The 15,715-nt window shown below is 44.7% G+C and overlaps 1 long non-coding RNA gene across 1 annotated transcript in view; it reads left to right on the forward strand.

The window, feature by feature from the left end:
* LOC307226424 overlaps positions 1 to 10,911 on the forward strand; it is a 34,585-nt gene extending 23,674 nt beyond the window's left edge. The window contains exon 3 of the long non-coding RNA XR_013843405.1: positions 10,153 to 10,911. This is a non-coding gene — a long non-coding RNA (uncharacterized lncRNA). The remainder of the gene's footprint in view (positions 1 to 10,152) is intronic.
* Positions 10,912 to 15,715: the final 4,804 nt, after the last annotated feature.

Raw genomic sequence — 15,715 nt, forward strand, 5'->3', positions numbered from 1 at the left:
GCAATTATTGCACAATTCCCTCTGGTCAGAGGCTCGGCTAAACATTTACATTTTAGCCAGAGGAAGAACCGCACTTGATTTCCTTGTGGATAAAATACACATCCTAATTACACACTTCCTTGGGAGAAGGAGCCATCCAAATCATCTGAACGTGCTTTCTGGCTGGGAAGCCTTATATGGGAAGCTGCCTGATCCTGGCTCAGACCATTAATCTATTTAGCTCAGTAGTGTCTACACAGATTGGCAGTGGCTCTCCAGGGTTTTGGGCAGGCATCTCCCAGCCCGCCCTGGAGATGCCAGGGACTGAACCTGGAACACAGTGGCGTAGCGTGGGCTGTCAGCACCCGAGGCAAGGCAAGTAATTTGCACCCCCTAACCCGTGGATTTGCGCCCCCTAACCCGTGGATTTGCGCCCCCTAACCCATGGATTTGCGCCCCCTAACCCTAACCCCCAGATGTTCCACCCGGTGCGGCCGGCCCCCCCTGCACCCCCCACGCTACGCCACTGCTGGAACATGATGCATGCAAAGCAGATCCTCAGCAGATACCCCTGCTAGTATGCTCTAGCTGGGTGCAGGAGTTCTATTCAAATCATAGGGGGGGGGCTAGTTCTTTTGTTGACTCTAGTGGGAGTTTTCCAACTAATGCCACACTTTTTGCAGGAGTGAGAAACATACCTTCATCGGAAGTGGGACTTGCCCTCAATAAAGCATTGGGTTCTGACTAAGATCTGCTTCCCTGCCCGCCACCCTTCCCTTATGCTGGTTTGGGTTTTGCTAGCATACACCATATCTGCAGCACCCTCCTGCCAGCCGAGGAGTATTGCTGAATCAGTTTTTCCTGCAAGTCTTGCATTGTACTCCACCAATCCATGGGGAGTTGGAACAATCCTATCCTCAAGTCTGTATCTGTCAGGGGCTGGCTGGCCGATGAGGAGTGGTGGGAGGTTTCAGCTGGAGAGCCCCCTAGGGAAACCTCAGAAGACGAAGGTTCAGAGCCGGGGGTGGGGGGTGGGGGGTGGGGGGTGGGGTGGGACACAGGTCAGAGGATGAAGGGAGGTGGGGCAGAATGGTAGCATGCTGAACAAGCAACAGACTTGAGTAAGAGAGAGGAAGAAGGGGCAGAAAGCACTGCAGACCTAGGACAGCTGAGGAGGAGGTGGTGTCTGAGCCTGAATAGACGCACAGGAGCCTGCCAGTCCTACTGTATTCCGCCCCCATCCTTCCTTATCTCCAAGGACATGGAGAGATATGTATGTAGCAGAGCAAAGAGTACAGAGAGCACAGAGAGCCCCTCCCCAATGGTTGGGGAGGAAACGTAGGTGGAAGTGGGAGGCACAGTTCTGGCAACTGCTTTCCTGGGGCCAGTCTTGCCATAGGTTTATCTGCTTGTATTCTGTTTCCTTGAATAAAGAATCAACTTTACTGCTTGTATCTGAATCTTCATGCTGACCTACAGCTGAACCAGCCCTGACAATATCCCATGTAACGACAGGATAGAAACTTCTGTTCATACATCCCTGTTTCTTTCTTCTAGGGCTTGTTCTGAATGAACTAGACTTTAGGTCTCATTCAGGTGTGACATCGGATGTGAGGACTGCAGAAAAGTGACGGCCTTATTGGTCAGTCATTGAACCCAAACTCTGCTTTAGCCCTTGTGAAACTGAATGCTGATCTAGACGCTCCCCTTATACATAAGGGCTTAACTGCCATGCTGTTTACTGCTGCCTGTTTAGAGATTGCCTCTCATTGGAAAGACTCCAAAGATCCATCTCTGATGGGATGGGAAGGGAAAATTTGGGATCTGGCTCTTCCTGAGCATTTGATGCAACACAGAAAGGGTGTCAGAGGCCAAACTAAACACGATCATTTTGACAAGGTATGGTTCCCATATATCAGCTATGTAAACAGAAGTGATGTTAATGTCAGACCTCCAACCACTCATGCTTACTTATGGTGAGGTTTTGTCACGGATAGTTGACATCTTGGCAAAGTATTCAATGACTTAGTTATTTGACAGTCTCCCAGCTCCACTTTTTTATCTTATATGTGACCAATGTATACATGTAACACCCTACAGGTTTTGTTGGTGTTTATTAATGTCATTTTACTATAAAACCAATAAAACTTTGTAAAAAGGTAAATAAAGCAGCCTCAAATTTCTGATACCATTTTTGTGATACCATTCCACGCTCCCCTTATACATAAGGGCGTGGGAAGCCAGGACTCAAGTATCAAGTCCATGGTGAGATCTGTGAGCAACAGGTGACCTCAGTGCAATGTATTGTTGCCCCCTCCAATTATCACTTACTAAACACATTTTGGAAAGTCTTCATTGTGTGGATGCTGCCACATTGTCAGTATTTTGCATGTGGGATTCAAGTGCATACCAGAAGTTTAGGCTTGCACAATTAAAGTGGACCAAAGGACTCTGTCATCCCAGGACGACAAATCCACTCACACACCCCCCATTACTTTTAGTGGTTCAGAAATGCACTACAAATCGTGAGATGAACAAATGATTGCAGAGGGTTTTACCAGGCTTCTCTTTAATCAAATCTCCGGAAGATCTAGAGGAATGCTTCTTGCCCTATAACCATCCCATAAACAAAGAGCACATGCTCAGTAAAGACTGGACAGAGTATTAACAACCTTGTAAGCTTTGTGCAAGAAAATCGGGATGAATGATGCATGGGTCAACAGGCGATCCAAAGGAGCGCAGGGATACTTTCTTTCAGGGAATCTAACAGCTCGTGCAAAGAGGGAGAGTAGGTCCAAACATGTGACCTTTCAGTAATTTTATACCACATATCAGGACTTTTGCCAGTCAATCCAGTCAATCCTACTTCTAGTTTTTGGAACTAATGTAGCCAACATTTCAAATTACCACAAGAATATATTCACTGAGATCTGCAAGGTTGCATAGCAGAAAAGGAAGCACCAAAGAGAAACATTATGCAAACAAAAGCCCATGTCTTGGTCCTATGTGAGGAACAAGAGACTTGCAATGTCTGAAATCAATAAAGTCCTAAATCGAGCTAATCAAGTAATTGTTTCAGAGAAGGGAACTGGTGGATTGGTTTGGATAGTTTAAAGCAGTTCATTTCCCTTGTGGTAAATCACAACATAGTGAAAAGGATCATGTAGCAAATTACTGCACTGGAAATAGAGGTTACAGTAATTAATGCATACCATTGTAACTCTTGATTAAAGAGGTCCTTTTACAACAAGCCGTGTCTGCACAACTTGTCTGGCTCATACCAAGGACAGCAGTATAATAAAAAAACAAAACAAAACAGTATTTCTGTTAATGCTAACATGCAGAAATGTGTTTCCAAAAAGGTTTCCTTTGCCAAGCAGGGAAGGGGTGGGTGGGATGTATTTCACTGAACAGAAATTATTCTCTCCTAGGCCCAGCCAACAAGATTTTGGATCACTTCCAGATGGAATCTGGACTTTGAAGCAACAATATCCCTGTTGAGAGCACATTGTATATCATAAGGTATTTAGCCAAAAGGGCATGGAAATGTAATTCATAGCCTCAAGTGCACTCAAGTTCAAAGAAGGTGGTTTTGTGAGTTCTTCTCCCCCCCCCCCCATTTGTTTTCCCTTAATGTAACCAACACGTTTTCAAGAATGAGATATAATAACAGCATGAATACAAGCACTGATTGAGGTCCTAGATTTTAGGAGATATAGCGTAGGAGCCTCTAAGAAACAGCAACATCTGTGACCCTGTTCATACTCTAGACAAAATGGGCACAATCAACATGTGGTGGAGCAGCAGGATCACACCTGTTAATTCTGATCCTAACCCTGCCTTGCCTCCGCGCATTGGAAACAACGTACAAACAACGCATGTGCATGTAGTGCTCAAAATATTTTAGTTCATGTATAGTTTCAGAAAGTGCGGATTTGATAGGTTCAGCTATAAATACAAATCAAATTGAATGTCTCCTCCATCCCTAGGCTAGATGGGCAAATATAATATAATGCAACTTCCTACATGTTTCCAGTGATGCCAACCGAAAGTACAGGTTTTAATGTTTAAAGCCCTCCGGAAGGATCACCTCCTTCCACGTATATTTTCCCAGACCTCATGGTCATAATTGGAGGCCCCTGTTTGAACGTCCATGACTAGATTCAGAGGGTGGCTGCTTGCAAGAGAATCTAGTCTGTGGTTTGTCCTGCAGAACACCCTCCCAAGAGAAGCTCTCCTTTTCAGTGCTAGGTGAAGACTTCCAAAGGGTGTTTAAGAACTTTTAAGAGGCTTTTAAGGCGTTGACAGTTCTGAATTTTTGCAAGTTTTAACTCTGCTTGTTGTGTTGTGAGTAGTACTGGTTAATTTTAAGCTCTTCTGCCATTTGGTTTTATGCCACATTTGTATTTTTGTCATTTTGTGTTCCTTATGTCAATTTCAGAAGAGAGAATTTTGATTATGGGGTGGTTTAGAAATATTGTGAATAAATACGTAAAGGGCCTTTAATCCCAGCCAATGTACTCAACAATTGTTTTCATGAGAAAGGAGGTACAGAGAGGAACCGAGAGGAGCCAGTCCAGTGATGGCCATTAGCCAACAGCAGCAGGATTTGACACATGTATTTCCAGCTGCAAAAGGAACCGCAAGAGCAAACTGGTGCTCCACACGAATATTCCCAGGCTGAAAACTTCCCTTCAGGATCTGGAGCTGCCTGTGTAAAAGGGAAAAGGGAAGCCTCTGGTTTCCCATCTGTGCCCTGGACAGATGATCAAAGGCTGGCACTGGTGTTGACAATCTGGTGATGAGGCTTTGGATGAAGCTTTCCACTGTGGGGGAACAAACAGAAATGCCAGGCCCCTCCTGTGGTATTTTGCTGTGCCAGTGCAGAACTCCCATAAGGGAGGGAAAAGCCTTAGGAGGAGAAGTGTATGTGTGTTGGGGCTTGGTGCAACTCCTGCAGCCAAGCTCTTTGTTCGCCGCAGTGCTGCCACCGCTTCGTGTGGTGTTTGCAACCACTCAAGTAGTGCTCCAGAAGGTGCTGAACTCCAGTTCCCATCACCCCTGACCACTGGCCATGCTGTCTGGGGCTGAAGGGACCTGGAGTCCAACAATACCTGGAGTGCTGCAGGTTTCCCCATTTTTGGACTAAAGATTCATGTAGGAGTTGTGTAAAGCAAAGGCCTTTTTATGAAGCAAGAAAAACAGAAGAGAAAGGAAGAACTTCAGATGCTAAACATGTAGTTTATTATAAACCCAGTGTCTTTTCACAGCAGTATTTAAGAGTTACGCAGTATTCCTTCAGCATGTTGCTGAAGAACTGTTGCTAAAAACATGCTCCTGAAGAAAGAATTTTCCAAAATTCATTGGGCTTATAATAATCTGCACCTGGAGTTCTTTCTCTTCCATGGTGCCACACCAGTTTTGTGGCTATTTTTCTACCCTTAGTAAACAAGCCTTCCCCCAAATGCCTCACTCTCTGTCTCCCTCCTGCCTTGGTGCTGTCTGCATGGTCAAGGACTCAGCTAGACTGGTAAAGAAAAAGTGAATTATATGCATTGTATATGCCAAATAATAAGGGATGCGGGTGGCGCTGTGGGTTAAACCACAGAGCCTAGGACTCACCAATCAGAAGGTCAGCGGTTCAAATCCCCGCAACAGGGTGAGCTCCCCTGCTCCTGCCAACCTAGCAGTTCTAAAGCACGTCAAAGTGCAAGTAGATAAATAGTTACCACTCCAGCGGGAAGGTAAATAGTGTTTCCGTGCGCTGCTCTGGTTTGCCAGAAGCGGCTTAGTCATGCTGGCCACATGACCTGGAAGCTGTACGCTGGCTCCCTCGGCCAATAAAGTGAGATGAGCGTCGCAACCCCAGAGTCAGTCACGACTGGACCTAATGGTCAGGGGTCCCTTTACCTTTATATGCCATATAACATTGTGCCACCAGATGGCGATGTGGAATCCTGTTTTTCTCTACCTGTTTTCCCTGTTTAAAATTACAATGCTTTAAACTGAAACGCTCCTTTGTTGTGTCTAGATCCAGCCCAAGTCACTGAGTTTTTCTCCCTGCCTGCTACTTCCACAACTGTCCTGTCTAATTCCACATACACAGAGGGAAAGCAAGTCACCAGGGAAAGAACTGCCCACGTGCGTTGTTGTACCTATTATATTAATTTGTGGGTAGCTTTCCACATGAGTCTCGAGCCAATTCAAAACAACTAAAAATAGCTTTAAAAACAATACCAAACCCACCCCCTCCAGCAAGTAAGATATACAGAATAAATACTTAAGCTGGAAAAGCTGGTAGGATTAAAAAAAAATGTCTCAAATTGTTTCCAGAAAGGACAAATCTCAACAGGGATGCTGTTTTCCAGAATGGAGGTGGCAGCAGAACTGCTGACAGAAACCCTATACTAAGAAGTAAACTGTCTGGGGAATCTGTGCCCCTTTCCGGTGTTATTGGACTATACCCACCAGCCCTCGCCCAGTGGTCGAGGTATCACCTGAGTTGTGCCACATATGGAGGACCACAGTTTCCCCATCCTTTAGAACCTCCTCGTGACTTCCTGACATTGAGGGACTCCACAAAGGACCATCCTTCACAGGGACAATATGTAGGTGGCACACACTTTCCACCTGAGAACGCAGGTGAGTTGAGCAGGGTAGGATGGTGTTCACAAAGCCAGTACAGCTCTGGAGGGCTCACATAAGCCAAGCCTCATAATACAGGCCTTGACAGGCAGCAAGCAAGCTTGTCAGCGCCTTTGTCTCGCTCCGCAAATGGTCACTGCTTTGTTCCTTCACCCCTCTGCACTGATGCAGGACGTACGCTGGGGACAGGCCAAACGTCTTCCTCTGAGCTACTTCTAGGATGCAATTTTACCATTTCAGATCTCGCCTTAATCTTGTTTGCACTCCTCTTAGATACCATTCCACTGGATTATCTCCATGGTGATTCTTTAACCATCTGGTCTCCTTTTGTCATTTGCCGTGGATTATTTTAGGGTTTGAAGAAGCATTTCTAAATGAGAAGTGTGAGGGGGTGTGTGCTTAAAATAGACCCCACTCTCAGATTGTCTCTTACATTTCTCTACTCCTCTTTCCTCTTACTCTAGGAGAAACAATGTCAAAACAAATTAAAAATGCCACAAATAAAAAGAGAACTGGCATTTTCAGCAAACCATTTGCCGTCCTTTCCAGTTCCTTTCCCCCCCTAGCACACCCTCCACAGGCTTTTCATAATAAAGCAAGCCTCATGTTGCCATCTTTTAAACTCGCCTTGCTCCTGTGCCTTTCAGAGCAGCCTGACACACAGGAATTGAAGTGATGCCAGGGCTTTTTTCCAGCTGGAACTCAATTCTGGCACCTCTCAGTTGGGCACCATTGCCATGATAAGAGAACAATAGAGGTGTTTGTGGTGAGTTCTGGCACCTCGGTTTCTAGAAAAATAGCACTGAGCAACCCTATTCTTGGCATGAAGACATGATGCATTTCTGCTGTTAAATCGGTCAGGCTGTTGTTAAAAGGCACAGGAGCATGCCCAGTAAAAAAGGTGGTAAGACTGCTTATCAAAGACTGCAAATAATGTGTACTCTATCCCACATATAGGGACACGGGTGGCGCTGTGCGTTAAACCACAGAGCCTAGGACTTGCCAATCAGAAGGTCGGCGGTTCGAATCCCCGCGATGGGGTGAGCTCCTGTTGCTCGGTCCCTGCTCCTGCCAACCTAGCAGTTCGAAAGCATGTCAAAGTGAAAGTAGATAAATAGGTACCACTCTGGTGGGAAGGTAAATGGCGTTTCCATGCTCTGGTTTGCCAGAAGCAGCTTGGTCATGCTGGCCACATGACCCGGAAGCTGTACGCCGGCTCCCTCGGCCAATAAAGCGAGATGAGCGCCGCAACCCCAGAGTCAGTCACGACTGGACCTAATGGTCAGGGGTCCCTTTACCTTTACCTATCCCACATATTCCTTTTGTCCATGGCATAAGTTTCACTCATCCTTCTCTCTTGGGGTGAACTGGCACTGTCGTCCATATGCAAGCCAAGAATTTTGTGGCTCAGCTCCATCCTGCCTGTCTCTATAACGTTTTATTTTCCCACATGCAAGCACCTCCTGGTATAGAAAAAATATATGAAATGCCTCCCTCTGGCTTCTTATTTGGATTCTGGCAGCAACTGAGGATGGGGAGGGCACCATAATTCAAAACCTCAGTCTCCCCTGCTCCACCCCTTCCTTCCCCCATGCCAGTACTCTCCTAGAAAAGACAGCAGGGCTGGATCTAGACACATCAAAGAAGCGTTTCAGTCTAAAGCATTGCAAATTTAAACAAGGAAAACAGGTAGAGAAAAACAGGAGTCCACGTCGCCATCTATTGGCACAATGTTATATCGCACATACAACACATACAAATTGATTTTTCTTTACCAGTCTAGCTGAGTCCCAGTTTACATGCAAGTATTAATAGCTACTTTAGGAAGTAATTTACATTGATTTCAATGGAGATTACTCCAAACAAACAGGCCTAGGTTCTCAGTGTTAATTACTAGTTGCTGTTGTTGTTGTTTAGTCGTTTAGTCGTGTCCGACTCTTCGTGACCCCATTACTAGAGCAGACAACAAATCGAGCACATATTTCCCCTGTGGTTAGGGATGGGGAAGAATTTTGATAAAGTTCATACTTAAAGGTGAATGTTCTAAATTCACAGTTTCTGAGACAATGCACAAACTGCAGTTTGAAATTTGCACCTCTCTGAATTTTGCAATGTGGTTCTCCAGCAGAGTAATGTGTACAAAAACACACAGACTGAGGCAAAAGGTGCATATATCAGTGAATATATCACAAACATGCATTATATTAGGGAAATGTGTTTTGGCAAAGGGTGTATATTAGGCAACACTGCATACAAAATGAGCTTTTTAACCGAAAAAAGAGAAACAGAAAGAACTGAAATTGACAGATCCATCCATCCCCACCTCTGGTGGTCCCATTTATATTTGGTAAGGGCAATATCCAAGCAAATTAAAACATTTTTAAGGATGCAGTCCCATGCACACCTATGAGACACTTCTCTCAAATTCAGAGGGATCTACACCTGAGCACATATGCATGGGATCAGGCTACAAGTTCAGCTGATTTCCGGGGAAGAAAGGTAAGCACATATTTTATTTTCCCATTGAAATCCATTGGGTCAACACCCTTAACAAACTATGGGATTCATGGAAGCCATGAGTGTTAAAGTGGTATAGTGTTTTATAAATGTGTGGTGTGGATGTGACCTGTATGCTGAGTAGAGCCAGAACGAAATGCATTTGGGTAAGGATGTTTTTCTTTTGAACAGCTAGTGCATCTTTTGCTAAAATGTAGAAGCACACAGAAAACTACAGCCACAGAGTTGCTATGACCACCTTATCTGGTCTTCCCCCTCACTCCTCCTTTTTGCCACATCTCCCGGTATAAAAACCTATGACAATCCAGGAGATGGGATTTTGCCTCTCCAAGAGTATGACTATACTTACTGCCCTGATGCAAAACCAAGAACTCAGCTTGTTAGGTCTATGTGTCAGAGGTAAAGGACAGAAAATGTAAACCCACCATCCCATTCCTAGTACTGGCTTTGCATCTGGGGACAGGGCTTTAAAAAGTGGAGTAAATTTTGGAAAACTACACTGTAGTGATTATAGCAATCATGAGCAATAGAGAATGCAAGCTCCAGTGGTGATTACAGCTACATCACATTGCAATTTATACTGTGAATTTACTGAGCAATTATCCATGATTCTAATCCAAGAGACAATTACATGTCCCAGCATGGAGCTTGGTTAGAAATGAATCTAATACAGTGGTACTTCGGGTTACAACACCTCGGGTTACAAACACTTCAGGCTACAGACTCCGCAACCCAGAAATAGTACCTGGGATTAAGAACTTTACCTCAAGATGAGAACAGAAATTGCACGGTGGCAGCAGGAGGCCCCATTAGCTAAAGTGGTACCTCAGGTTAAGAACGGACCTCCGGAATGAATTAAGTTCGTAACCAGAGGTACCACTGTACAAGTGGTCGCCGGTTATTTGCTTTCAGGCAGATTTACTGCTGATATTTAGGCATGACTGCCCTCTAGTGGAACTTGCTTTCTTTCTCAAGCCATAAAAATCTGCTCTCTGTCTCCTTAACTTGCAGGGAACTGTGCATCAGGTATACCACTGTGGTAACTGTGAGAAGAGGATATTGAATTAGTTGGACCTTTGGCCTTATCCAGCTGGACTCTTCTGGTGATAAGGACTGAGAGCCCTAAATATTAAAGAAGTCCTTGGAGCAGGACGCTGGAGGATTTTGGTCTGCCTCGAAAAGGTACAATGAGGAGCGAGTGATTTATCTCTTTTCCTCCATACATAAAGAATCATAGACTTGTAGAGCTGGAAGGGACCCTGAGAATAATCTAGTCCAACTCCCTGCATTGCAGGGATATGCAGCTGTCTCGTATGAGGATTGAACCTGTGACCTTGGACTGTCTTCTTAATATCCTCTCCCATCAAACTAGCAACAATTCTTCAGGCTTTTTGGAAAAGTATATTTAAACATCTTTTTAAGAAGACAGACCAAAGACTATATTTGTATGCGACGACAGCAGCTAGAGTTTTGATAGCCCAAAAGTGGAAAACACAGGAGATACTGACTGTAAAGGAGTGGCAGACAAAGTTGTTTGAGTATGCAGAAATGGCAAAACTGACACACAGAATTCACAGTCAGGAGGAGACGAAGTACCAAAAAGAATGGAGTAAATTTATGGTTTATATAAGTGAGAACTGTAGAAATTTGAAGACGTTAGCAGGACTGAAGTAAATCTTATGTCATGGTGTAATCTTTAACTAATGAAACTGTGAACTAAAGATTGGAATAAGAAAACTTGTTGAAGGGAAGGAGGGAATTCAATGGCTCTACAGACGGCTCTACATGTAATAAGACTTGATGTTTTTGCTTGTTGGTGTTGGTGTATTTAAAATGAAAACTCAATAAAAAGCATATATAAAAAAAGAACCTGTGACCTTGGCGTTATGAGCACCAAGCTCCAACCAACTGAGCTATTTAGTATTAGACAGTTAACTGGATTAACTGTTTGGTGACACCCTCCCACCTCCTCCCATGTAGGTTTGTGTCTGTCGAAAATATATTGTATACCCTAGTTGGATTCCATTTTTAGATTTGCTGAAAGGAAATGTTTTGGAGAAGCAAGGAAATGTTTTGGAGACTTTTTAGAAACTTCTGACTGATGCGCCTGGTATACAAGGGGGTTGTACAATATCTGCACCAAGAGCAATATACAGGATCTGTGTCATAGGTACGGAGTATTATTTCTATCGACAGGAGTATTGCAAAATGTGAGGAGTGCGTGTAAACAGGAGGAGATTGTTTTGATTAAACAAGCAATATGTATTTTACTAATTTGGAATTCTTCAAAAGCATCGGTAGGTTATTTGTATGGACACACAAGCTATGTTAATAATACAGTGGTGCCTCGCAAGACGAAATTAATTCGTTCCGCGAGTCTCTTCGTCTTGCGGTTTTTTCGACTTGCGAAGCACGGCTATTAGCGGCTTAGCGGCTTAGAAAAAGGAAAAAAAGGAAAAAAACTCTGCAAGAACTCGCAAGACGTTTTCGTCTTGCGAAGCAAGCCCATAGGGAAATTCGTCTTGTGAAGCACCTCAAAAGACGGAAAACTCTTTCGTCTAGCGAGTTTTTCGTCTTGCAAGGCATTCGTCTTGCGGGGCACCACTGTATGAGACAAGGAAAGCAGATGCTAAAGATGAAAAAGACTTTAGATCCACAACAGCAAGAAACATTGAAATCAAAGAGGTCAGCACATATGGAGTGCAATGAAGCTGTCCAAAGAAAGACAGAAACACACATCTCTTTTCAGCACAGAGAACAGCCACCAAGTCAAGCTTGTGCTGCCAGCTCTGCACCACAGCGCCCCCTCCTGGCACAACTGTGAGTCAGTATGCACCGAACATCAGATGAGCCTGAAACCTGCTCTGACTCTCTCTTCCTTTGTCTCTTTCGCCCAGAGAGCAGCCACCAAGTCAAGCTTTGTCTGTCTCTCTGCTGCTGACTAGAAAAAGCTCAGGGGAAAGTGCACACACAGATCCCCTGCTTTCACAAATAATGCACTCACATTTCCCATTTGTTTAGTCGTTTAGTCGTGTCCGACTCTTCGTGACCCCATGGACCAGAGCACGCCAGGCACTCCTGTCTTCCACTGCCTCCCGCAGTTTGGTCAGACTCATGCTGGTGGCTTCAAGAACACTGTCCAACCACCTCGTCCTCTGTCGTTCCCTTCTCCTTGTGCCCTCCATATTTCCCAACATCAGGGTCTTTTCCAGGGAGTCTTCTCTTCTCATGAGGTGGCCAAAGTATTGGAGCCTCAGCTTCACGATCTGTCCTTCCAGTGAGCACTCAGGGCTGATTTCCTTCAGAATGGATAGGTTTGATCTTCTTGCAGTCCATGGGACCCTCAAGTCTCCTCCAGCACCAGAATTCAAAAGCATCAATTCTTTGGTGACCGGCCTTCTTTATGGTCCAGCTCTCACTTCCTAATAGAATCATAGAATTGAGTTGGAAGGGACCATGAGGGACATCTAGTCCAACCCCCTGCAATGCAGAAATCTTTTGCCCAATGTGGGGCTTGTAGTAGCCCTGTGTTTGTATGTGTGCACACTATCCATTTAAAAATCACAATATTTTTTGGCTTCTTCCATTTCCTGGGCACTGCTGGCTCTCCCTGCCACTTGATCAATAATGCCAGGGCCCTGGCTCCTCTTCCTTGGAATAGGCTGCATTTAGTGGCACGCTGCAAAGTCTGCCCTTTTTTTTGTATACCACTGTAATGTGCACCACGCAAAACTGTTGCTGAACTACATGACTAGAAAGGAATGCACACAAGTCCGGATTTCTTCAACCTAACACTTGAATTGCCCTCATGGCCGTGACCTGGCAAGAATCCTATTTTAAATCAGTTCTTTTCCCAGGAAACAATTTAAACAGACTCGCTCAGCAAACAGATGGCAACCGAAAAAGCTGACACAAGGTGGACATTCCACAGCTGCTGCCTGTTTGAGACTTGTGACAAATAATTTTCAGGCAGAAGCATGTTTTAATGAGAAAAGGGACAAATTCTGCAGGCATATGGTCCGATTCTAGGAGTTGCTACACTGATGAAGCGGTGCACCGAGGCCTGGATTAACCATTAAGCAAAACAAGCATGCTTAGGACATCAAGGCAAGGGAGCACCACAGAAATTTTCCATTGCCAGATTTTTAATATTAATGGTCATAAATTGCTCTGCTGAGTATTCGTTTTCTTGGCTGAGGTATATTAAAAATCCCAACAGAACAACTATGCAACAAGGCTGGCTGGGTGCTTTATCTTTTCTAAGTATAGAAGCTGGTGTATTACATAAAGTTAGTTTTGAGGATCTGATATAAGACTTTGCCACTAGAAAAAGTAGGAGAAAAAAATTCAAGTAATAAAGTGGAAGTATACAAAAATAAACATTACTGTCCATCTTACAGTAGGTTTTGTTTCATTCCAAAAAATAAAAATTTATTTTATGGTTTAAAGGTAAAGGTACCCCTGCCCGTACGGGCCACTCTTGCCAGACTCTAGGGTTGTGCGCTCATCTCACTCTATAGGCCGGGAGCCAGCGCTGTCCGCAGACACTTCCGGGTCACATGGCCAGCGTGACAAGCTGCATCTGCCGAGCCAGCGCAGCACACGGAACACCGTTTACCTTCCCGCTGGTAAGCGGTCCCTATTTATCTACTTGCACCCAGGGATGCTTTCGAACTGCTAGGTTGGCAGGCACTGGGACCGAACGACGGGAGCGCACCACGCCGTGGGGATTCGAACCGCCGACCATGCGATCGGCAAGTCCTAGGCGCTGAGGTTTTACCCACAGCGCCACCCGCGTCCCGCATTTTATGGTTTACTATTGTTTATATTTTGAATCCGATATATATGGGGGCACCAAAGCCTTTTAAGTGCTTAGGGCCTCTAAAGGTCTTAATCCAGCCCTGGGTGCACACAATGCAATGCTGTAGCTGTGGTTTAAAGGAGACAAGTCTATCCCTTTGCTTAGTGCTTAGATGCTTTCCCAGCCCTTTGATGATGGTGCCTGCATGGCTGTTTCTCCCACGGTCCTTACTAAACTGACTTCTGACTCAAGCACCATTGCTTAGCTGTAGTGGGGGTGGAAAGGATAAGGGCAGTCTTTTTCTTTCTGGTAGGAGTTTCCTGGGAAAATATTTCAGGTGTAGGAAGATGCCAGTCACCTATAACTCAAGAAGAGACATGCCCGGTTTAAGTTATAGGAGGTCATGACTAGGGAGCCTAATTGGCTAAATCTTTGAAGTTCCAACATCAGCAAAGAACAGCTAGGGAAGAAGGGTGTGTGTGTGTGTGTGTGTGTGTGTGTTTAGTATGTGGTATTTTTTTTTGTCAAGTTAGTAATATGGGCAAGAATTATTATACAAAAGTTGCTTGGAGCAGCCCACAAAATATCAGTCCGCCAATATTAGTAAATCACCGTGACACGCTCTTTTAAGCCAAAGTTGAAGGCCTGATTCATTTACACAACCGCTTGGGAGCCCCTTCCCTGTTGCTTGGTGCCACAACACTCCAACAATGCATATGGAGAAACTTTGAGAGTGAGATAAGTGACCTAGCATCTTTCCATGCAAGCATCAACCTTAAACCATAATTTAAAATAAACTGTGGTTCAAGAAGAGTTTGGATTTGATATCCCGCTTTATCACTACCCGAAGGAGTCTCAAAGCGGCTAACATTCTCCTTTCTCTTCCTCCCCCACGACAAACACTCTGTGAGGTGAGTGAGGCGGAGAGACTTCAGAGAAGTGTGACTGGCCCAAGGTCACCCAGCAGCTGCATGTGGAGGAGCGGGGAAGCGAACCTGGTTCACCAGATTACAAGTTTACCACTCTTAACCACTACACCACACTGGTTGAACCTTCCCTGCTCCTTTCTATGCCATATTTGGGAGGAAACAACACAGAGTTTGGGTCATTGTGATGTGTGAACACATTGTTGTGGCTTCGTTATCTCCAAATAAACCACCAGTGGAAGCCAAAGTTTCTTTTTGGCTTACATTTTGAGTTTTGCATGTCATGATGAGCCAGATTCTAGCTTGTTTCCTTCACTGGATGACACAGTCAGGAGCATTAATCATCATTGATTATGAACTATGGTTTATCATTGTGTGTTGCCTACAAGAGAAACCACTGAAGGATTGGCGTATCTTCTTAATATCTTTTTATTTGCAAATATACTTGTGAAACATATTGGAAGCCAGCAGACTTCTAAAGAAGGCAGCATAACCAATGGTCCTGCAACAGATTCCTAAAGAACAACAGTATCTTGCATCTGCACCACCACTACTAACACCGGGGCGGCGGGGGACGGGGGGACGGGATGTCCCAGCTGTCTGACTCACTCCTTGTTCAAAATCAGACTGCAACTGCTTTCTGTTCTACCACACGTATAGGCAGAAACTGGTCTCAGAGCCCAACCTGCAGGTAGACTGCCCATTCAGGAAATGTCTCCTAATAAATCAACCAATCATCCTTGACCAAGCAGCCAGCTTAGCAAAATATGGCCAACTTTTTCTTGATCGGCAGTTCCGTTGAGCTATATCTGATGCAATAGAAAAAGTTAATTTACCAGCACGCAGC

This window comes from Podarcis cretensis (genome assembly GCF_951804945.1).
Source record: "Podarcis cretensis genome assembly, chromosome: 11".
NCBI classification, from domain to species: domain Eukaryota; kingdom Metazoa; phylum Chordata; class Lepidosauria; order Squamata; family Lacertidae; genus Podarcis; species Podarcis cretensis.